Genomic DNA, 10000 nt, shown 5'->3' with positions numbered 1-10000 from the left:
CTTTCTCCAGATCCATAAACGCAACATACACCTCCTTACCTTTTGCTAAATATTTCTCGCATATCTGCCTAACTGTAAAAATCTGATTCATACAACCCCTACCTCTTCTAAAACCACCCTGTACTTCCAAGATTGCATTCTCTGTTTTATCCTTAATCCTATTAATCAGTATTCTACCATACACTTTTCCAACTACACTCAACAAACTAATACCTCTTGAATTACAACACTCATGCACATCTCCCTTACCCTTATATAGTGGTACAATACATGCACAGACCCAATCTACTGGTACCATTGACAACACAAAACACACATTAAACAATCTCACCAACCATTCAAGTACAGTCACACCCCCTTCCTTCAACATCTCAGCTTTCACACCATCCATACCCGATGCTTTTCCTACTCTCGTTTCATCTAGTGCTCTCCTCACTTCCTCTATTGTAATCTCTCTCTCATTCTCATCTCCTATCACTGGCACCTCAACACCTGGAACAGCAATTATATCTGCCTCCCTATCATCCTCAACATTCAGCAAACTTTCAAAATATTCCGCCCACCCTTTTCCTTGCCTCCTCTCCTTTTAACAACCTTCCATTTCCATCTTTCACTGTCTCTTCAATTCTTGCGCCGGCCTTCCTTACTCTCTTCACTTCTTTCCAAAACTTCTTCTTTTTCTCTTCATATGACTGACCCAGTCCCTGACCCCACCTCAGCTGCCCTCTTTGCCTCACGTACCTTGCGCTTTACTTCCACCTTTTGCTCTCTATATTTTTCATACTTCCCTATACTATTACTCTGCAGCCATTCTTCAAAATGAGTGTCATTATGATAAATTAGAGGGTATATTGTATACTTTTCTTACAAAGTTTGAACTTAAAAGGCAATTTGAAAGGTTATCGAACTGGTACAAAGTCTGTAAAAGTCTGTCAGGAATTTTTTTTAGCTTGACACTATTCTGAAAAATTGTGGTCAGAAATTTTGGCCCGATTATTTCACTCTCTCTCTCTCTCTCTCTCTCTCTCTCTCTCCTCTCTCTCTCTCTCCTCTCTCTCTCTCCTCTCTCTCTCTCTCTCTATTGTTATTTCACAATCCCATTTTCTTTTTACTTGACGATATCAATGATGGATTTTTTTACTGAAAGTTGAATTGATAAGATGAAAAAGGATAAGGAAAGGTCGAGTAGAGTTTCATTTTCTTTTAAATAATTTTCATTATTATTATTATTATTATTATTATTATTATTATTATTATTATTATTATTATTATTATTACTCAGAAGAGAGGAAGGACATGTTTGAGGCCTTTGTCCCGCAGTGAACTCGCAACAGTTAATGAAATATTAATATAATTCCTATCATAATTGAAATATTTTTATCTGAGTATCTTTATTAAAATCTGACAATAATTATAGTAAATAATATTGTTGTTAATATATGTATGAAAATAGTATCTAAAAGAAAATCATATAAGTAAAAGAAGAAATAGAAACTATCAAAGAATACAGTAGGTAAAAGGGGAAACTCTATCAAAGCATTCATTGTGAAAATTTATATTGCAATTTAATTAAATTAATTCCTTAGTGATCCTGAGAAAAGGAATTTCCAATTAATCTTCGTCCAACTCTTGATGTTGGATTGAAAAGACGAAAATAGAACTGAGATATTTGAGGATCAGGAAAATGCCAAGAGACATAACCGATTGGAATTATGCTAACAAAGACTTTGGACTCCAAAGAGGCAGAAATACCTTTTTTCTTTAAGGAACATTCAGTAGTTTCTTTATAATCAGCTACACGGGAAAAGGTTACATCTCTCTCTCTCTCTCTCTCTCTCTCTCTCTCTCTCTCTCTCTCTCTCTCTCTCTCTCTTCCTATAAGGACACATAGTAAGTCCCCTGAAGAAGCATCTTTCGAGAGGAGAATTGTTGCCTTAAACAAAGCTCTTATGAGATTCATAAGAGAAATTTCTTGAAGTTAGCAAAGGCTCTCAGCTTATTGGATGCATTTTCTGATATGAGAGAGAGAGAGAGAGAGAGAGAGAGAGGAGAGAGAGAGGAGAGAGAGAGAGAGAGAGAGAGAGAGAGAGAGAGAGAAAGAGAGGGGGGGGGGAATAAACTCATTGTGATAAAATAAGTATTATCTTAGTCCTTCTAGTTTAGCGGGAGTTGCTAAGCATTACAGACTACTCTCTCTCTCTCTCTCTCTCTCTCTCTCTCCTCTCTCTCTCCTCATCTCTCTCTCTCTCTCTCTCTCTCTTCTTCACACAAATAGATACAAATAAAAATACTTGAATACCAATGAATATTCCCGCTTTATAATTAGGGATTCTCCATTAACCCAAATTTCCGTTTTTTATTCAAAGATTAATAGTTTGCCATTTACAGCTCCGTAAAATAATTATAATTCCTAAATATGGCGATTGATTTATCAAACCTTGACCTATGAATAACATACTGTCATTCTTATCCAAAATAAATAAGAAATTCAATATCTTTTTGAAATAATCCTTGATACCCCACTCCCACCAAAAATTCAATAATATATCCAGGGACAGAGTATATTCTATATCTCACTTTTTACTATATATTCAATTATCTGAATGTCTCGGAATTTCTCAGATTTGATTATTTATATCTGTCTTAATTATATGCCAGCTGCTGTACCATAAAAATAATATTTGGATAACCTTAGAACTGGAAAACATCAAGAGAGACTTTCTTTGAAATCATGTTGAGGAAGATCTTGTCTTCAGTCAGGTGAAATCAGCTTTTCTTTTGACAACCAGTCATGAGTTAGCTTAATAAAACCAACCTGGAAGCGTTGCATGTTGCTCTCTCTCTCTCTCTCTCTCTCTCTCTCTCTCCTCTCTCTCTCTCTCTCTCTCTCTCCTCTCTCTCTCCTCTCTCTCTCTCTCCCGTAGAAACAACAACAGATGGTCCCAAACCAATTGATCAGGTATCGGAAGACTATGAATCTTCGAAGAAGAAGAAAAGCATTGTTGCCCTAAAAGAACCACTTATTAGGCCGCTATTAATCAATGAGATGCATTCTCCGAAGAGAGAGAGAGAGAGAGAGAGAGAGAGAGAGGAGAGAGAGAGAGAGAGAGGAGAGAGAGAGAGAGAACTCGAAACGCTGTAATTCCTCTAAAACTCTTCAGAAAACTGAATAATTTTTAGCAATTTCAAAAGCAAATAATTACTGAATCTTTGTTGTGCTTTGTCCAATGTCCGGCTTTACCTGCCTGGAGAAATATGATCCACCAACGAAAAAGGCAGAAAAATGTGTCCACTTTTTTTTTTTCTATTCTTAAAAGACAAAAATGGTCCCCGGCAGCTCGGATTCCAAAAGTTTATCCAAAACTTCCCGACTTATATCAATCGATGTACCCTAACCCAGTTTGACTCCTGGCTGAACATTGCCGGAGATATCCTTCGTCGGGAGACGTTAAGTTGAACTTGTTGACATGATTTGACATTAAACCATGAATCGAATAAATGATATATGGTTTAAATATTGAAAATATAGTGAATAATTCTGTATATCCAGTTTGGTCCTTTTCTAATACTAACGCTGCTTTTGTTGCTAATATATTGCTCCTGTTATTACCACATCCAATTTATTATCCTTCTATTAATAATGGTACTATTATTAATAATACCAGGTACTAATAACCCTTTTTATTTTATCGAAATATGAACAATGATTAATCGGTTTCATATCAAAATAATCGAAAGAAAAAAGGTAAAAAGAACTTATGAGTTTGTAAGCATTGAGGAAAACTCTCACTTCTTTCTTCAATGCAACATCCATCAGATACTAATCACCCTAATTGGGGTTTCACACCTGATGGCTGAGTCGGTAAAGAAATCAAAAAAGGAAAATACAACCAATCTGACGTGGTCATGGCTGTATGTCGGGTGACGGAGAGTTGGCCTACCAGTGACGCACTGAGAAAGTATTGGGGCCACATAAAGGTTCACATGGAAGAAGGAAGCTGAACTTTGAGATAAATTAAATCAACTACGCGCAACCTGGGATGAGTTCGGAGTGGTTACGCAATAGTCTCGTACGTGAATACATACACTTTCGGGCTGATTACGCATAATTTTTTACTGATTGTGTACCAGACTGCACGAGCTAGTCCACGGCCAAAAATTATACATGATTAATTTTTCTGAAATCGACTTCAAACAATCTCGGAAAAAGTTTGTACTACAATGCGTCACATCACACTGAATACGTAGTATTCGTAAAGCCATGCACAGTATTGGACTATATACGTACAATCTCGGACTCCAGTTCGGATGGTTTGCGGGGCGGCCAAAACTTCCCGTCCGAACCTGTACGAGGTTTTCCGAAAGTCGGTGTGAAATGGGTATAAAGGGGTTTCTCATTGGATGGGTAAGTGATCCCGCACTGACCGTATGAATGCTGATAACTGCTGACGCCAGTAAGATGTATGTGGGCCAATTCCTGAAAATTAATAAAATACAATCAGTCCTGGCGGAGTCATAGCAGTTTCGCTACTGAATAGTACGTAGGGTGGCGTTTAGATTATGCACTGACCACTTACTGGTCCCACGTATTGGCTCGCATAACCTTGTGCAGCTATGTAATAGCATTGTACTGTTACAATGGCCCTGCAGAGAGATATCTCACGTGACATATGTTCTTGCATGTTATCTTTGATGGCCTATACCTGCAGATAGACAATAAGTTGTATAGCAGATAAGAAGTAAAATTTCTTATCAGATGACACCTGGTTGCTGCGTACAGCTCCGTACAGCTACGTATGGCGTCAAAGGTGCACCAAAGGAATTGCTTAATCATCATTTAGACTCTTGTCTTCGCACCGTAAACATCGAAACTGATCCACTGTGTGATGGACAAATTTCTACAGAAATTAATTCTGCTACTACTACAGAAGACTTGTGCTCATATTGCAGATTATCTCTCATATTCTGATAAAGATGATGAAGAGAAGATAAGATTCTCAAAAAAAAAAAAAAAAAAAAAAAAACAGCAGAACATCTTGGTAGGTTACATTTAGTATCCATGACTTGTTTTTTATTCACCTTTTAAACATAGTGTTATGTTTCTAACTTAGATCTTTCCAGGTGAAACCTTAGATAAAGAGGAAACCTATGATTGGACAAAATCACCTGATAACAAAGCTAAGCCTTGAAGACCACAAATCTGAATAAAAATTACATGTAGGCTTTGTCACCTGGACTGAAGTTAGTCATACCCTGGCATACCTTGAAACAGGGACATTTACAAGACTTTACAGTATGCCTTTAGAGTTGCTCACAACACCTTCTCTATAGTTTTTCATGAAATCTGTCAAAGAGACATCTCACACTACATATACTGTATTCTTGCATGTTTTATTTGATGGTGTACAGCTGCATATAGATAATAAACTGTCGCCTGATTATTTGCAAAATTTCAATCCGGATTATACCTGGCTGCTGCCTACAACTGTGTAGAGTTTCGTATATCGTCAAATGTGCGTAAAAGGAATTGCTGTATTTTCAACTCACCATTTGGACTTTTTAGTTGCCACCCTACACATCGAAATAAATCCACTGAGTGATAGACGGATATCTACAGAATTGAATTTTTCTAGATCTACGATGTTCATATGTCTGATTTATCTCCTACACTATGATAAAGATGAAAAAGAAAGAGAAGAGCCCCAGAAAGAAAAGAAAAAAAAAAACAACAGAACATCTTGGTAGATTACATTTATTACCCATGACTTATCTTTTATGCACCTTTTAAACATACTGTTTCTAACTTATATCTTTCCCGGTTATACCTTGGCTACAGAACAGACCTATGATTGGGCAATATCATCTGATAACAGAACTAAGCCTTGAAGATGTTCAAACTTTTACAAACTGTGTCAGGACGAGTCTTGCTTTATTCATAGAACTTCCAGAAAGGATCACAAATCTGGATACAAATTACAGGTAGGCTTTGTCACCTGGATTGAAGTTAGTCATCACCCGGCCTTACCTAACATATGGCTTTAGAGTTGCTCACAACACCGTCTCTATAGTTGTTTCAGAAGTATATAAAGCTATCATCGATGAGCATGCTGAAGAATTAATTACATGCCCAACAACCCCAGAAGGATGGAAGTAAATAGCGCGCTTGATTTACAGGAAAGAGAATTTATGTAACTATCTGGGAGCCATAGACGACAAACATATAGGCCTTTGTACACCTCCCAAAAGTGTTAGTTTCTTCTTCAACTGCAAGAACATTTTCTACATTGTTTTCCTGGATTTAGTTGATGCTAATTATAAATTTCTCAATGTTGATATTCGACACACTGATAGCCCTTCAGATGCGGCTGTTTTTGCGTCTACATCTCTAAAGCAAACCATTGAGGAAGATACTTTACACTTTACAGAACCTGAATCTTTTCCTAATGATAAGGAGGGTATCCACATTTCATTTTACTTTTGGGGAAGATGATGCCTTCACCCTGAACACCTGGTTATTGAAACCCTTTTGTAACTGGTCCCATAAACAACGCATTTCTAAGCGCAGGATTTCAGGATTGTAACCGCATATATGCTGTAAATATGGTCAACCAAAAAGTTTAAAGCCGTTCGTTCAATGTACACATGCAATTGCCAGATTTATGAGACCCTTTTGGTAAATACAAATAGACTACCTTTCTTTTATGTTAAATACAGATAGTTATTTGACTACTCATTTTTTTATCATACCTCTCCATGGCACATCATGCTACATTCAATTTCATTAAAATATTCACAAATACTTTGTAGATATTGATTAGGATTTAAGCAATACCACAGTAAAATGTAAAATCTAGTTACACATAAGTGAACTTGAGTTTTTGCAAAATTACTCACGATTTAATCAAAAGAAAAACATAACGATTCTGTAAAATGGCAAACCTGCCAAATATATTTGTGAAATCATTTTCTAATTCATTATTGCCTTTAATTAGACTTCAATTGCATTCTGAAATCGATGATAATATTCCTTTCATATCTGAGCAGAAGATTGGAATTGCATCGTATATTCATCAATTGGGTCTTCACGAAGTAAACATTTATAAGTTATGATTGAATGTCTTATATATTGAATGTTCTATTTTGGTGTTAACAGATATTCACGAATGATATAAATAGATCGTTTGCTCAATCATACATCATACAAATTTCATGAGATTCATGATTCATATGTATGAGATGCCCATCTCCCACCATTGCAGTATTGATCTGAGTTATGCATCCTTAAAGTGTATATCATGTGAAGCTCTCGACGCTGTGATGATACATGAGTGATTTGTATAGGCCTATATCTACTCTACCTAAATTGAAGCTTGCGTTGTTCATGAATAGTATTTGCAAATGGTCAGTTCAATGTTGGTTTTTGTGAAACTCCGATGACAAATATTTTGATTTCATACATTGATTTGGAAGAGAGAGAGAGAGAGAGAGAGAGAGAGAGAGAGAGAGAGAGAGAGAGAGAGAGAGAGAGAGAGAGAGAGAGAGAGAGATTGTATAAAGATGAATTTCAATGAAGCTGCAGGTGATATATAACCAATGGCATTTGGTTGTGTTATAATTATCGGTTATATTTCGAATGCAGTAAATCGAACAAGACATTTATTACAGGATTGATTTCAATGATAAATGTACTTATGATTAGCTGACCACATCCTTAATATTAACAATAATAAATTTCTGTTAAAGTTGAAGTTTTTATTATGAGTTTCAACTATTTTCTTGCAGGATATTGGGATCTGTTCTATATATTTTAGTAAACATATCTGTATTTTATATATATTCACCATAAGGAAATCAGAAGGATAATAGTATCACTGAAGTTAAGATTTTTAATTTATAAGTAACTAATAATTAAAGTAGGTTTCAGCATTCACACGCTTTTCCGAACATGAACAAAATCAGAGTCTTCCTACATCATGCCAAAATATGGCAGCACATGTAGCTTTACCGAAATGAAAAAGGGGTTAGATAAATATTGACACTCGTATAGAATACGTGTAACAATTATAAATTATCTTCCATTCATATGATGTAGGTAATTTAGGCTATTTTCTAAAAAAAGTAAAAATTACGTCATGGAAGATTCCATGACGCAAGGATTAAAAAGCATCACACACACACCGGTTATTTTCTTGACCAATAGATGGCGTTAGCAGTAGAGTATCAAATTGCTAAATACCCCCACCATCCCCTCATTATGATTTTCATTACTTTATTTCAGGGCAAATTTTTATCATCAAACTGTCAAGTGAACTTGTGGCTCATTGTTGCCTGAGCAAAACTAAATTCTCCTTAGAAAATTGCCAATTTCACAAGAAGTTTTAGACATATTTTTTCAACAAACTATCGTTAGTTCAATTATATTTAGGAGTCTGGCCGAGTATGGGTGGTGGGGGGTGGGAGCTAAAAGACAAAATGCCAAATATGCTGAATTCCATTAGAAAATTAAGTGATTAAACAGTTAATTTACCTATTTTTAATTACCCTTTTACGAAACCAGAGGATAATTAATACGTTCCATGGTATTATATGAATTATTAGTAAGAAGTACGTAGAATAACCAAATAGATACATTATAAAAGGCATAATAACCCAGACTCCCATTGCTCCCTCCCTTAAATCATAAAGAGTTTTACTTTACCACCAATAGATGGCATCAGGGGTACCTTAGCCTAACTAATATAGTCAATTATTTGATGACCACGTGTGTTAAAAAACGAGAAGTATCTTAGGAAGGTAGAGGCTAGAGAATTGGTAAATTGTGCAACTGTAGTTTCCTTATTATAAACGGATTTTTTATCAGAAAATCGTGTGAATTTTCTCTTATATTAAGGGAAGTAACCCGATTTTACTCATAAAAGAGTTTAATATTTCATTTTTTCATTAGATCGAATGGATAATAAGTCATGAACATATACAAATGACCCCGGTAACAACCATCCGTATAGTTAAGGCTGGTGGGACGGGTTTGGGACAGCACTGCCAAATATAATTTCCTTAGGTGGTGAATAACATTAATTATCACAGATTCAAACAATTTAATGAAAACCCGTTATATGGCAAAAGGTGAAAGACTACGGTGTAATTTGATATTATCATCATCAGCGTAATCAACATTAACAAATCGAATCACGAAATGGAAAATTGTTATATTTTTGTGTCTTCGCCAACGTCTATAGACTGTGCTGCGTCGCCTTCATACGAATTTGTATTTGTTGATAAGGGGCGTTCCTGAGTGTAAATTACTTATAAGATAAACCTTATTATCATTTCCTTAGGGAATTAATGTATATTAGTAAAGCTGTTTTTGGTTTAATATGGGTGAAAGGAAGCCCTTAAATACATATTATAAGCAATGGTGTATGTTTTTTATTTTATTCTGAAATGTAAACTCACAAAATGAATAATTTATTGACACATTCAACATGATATGAAGTCAGAGCTTGATTGAAAAAAAAAAAAACACGAAATATATAATATAAAGATTAATACTTAAATAGAATGAATTTATGATAAATGTATATATATATGGTTACCTTGACAAAGATTTTGAGACTTTAAATGTGTTACTGAAGGTCGTTTGAAAGTGGAAATTAGTTGATGGGATTGAAAGTGGATGAAATAGTATTTTAGACAAAAAATATTTTGAGATGTTAATTATCCAAACCAGATGACCAAACGAAGATTCAAACATTCCTATATACTGATTTAATTGCATTCAATTGATGTGAAATACAGAGATTAAAAAGATTTTGATGCATCTGATCAATTTAATGCAAGATAATGCACACTGCTTCCTTTTTGTTATGACGATCCATTACTAAAACAATAAATTATTGCAATGCATTTACATAATTGCATTTCCATTTGCTACGTTGAAATAATTGAATGTCATTATTTTGTCGAATAGATTTAACATTTATTTTGAATGGGTAACTATCGC

The sequence above is a fragment of the Palaemon carinicauda genome, chromosome 34, assembly GCF_036898095.1.
Source record: "Palaemon carinicauda isolate YSFRI2023 chromosome 34, ASM3689809v2, whole genome shotgun sequence".
Lineage (NCBI taxonomy): Eukaryota > Metazoa > Arthropoda > Malacostraca > Decapoda > Palaemonidae > Palaemon > Palaemon carinicauda.
This window is presented reverse-complemented; position numbering follows the sequence as displayed.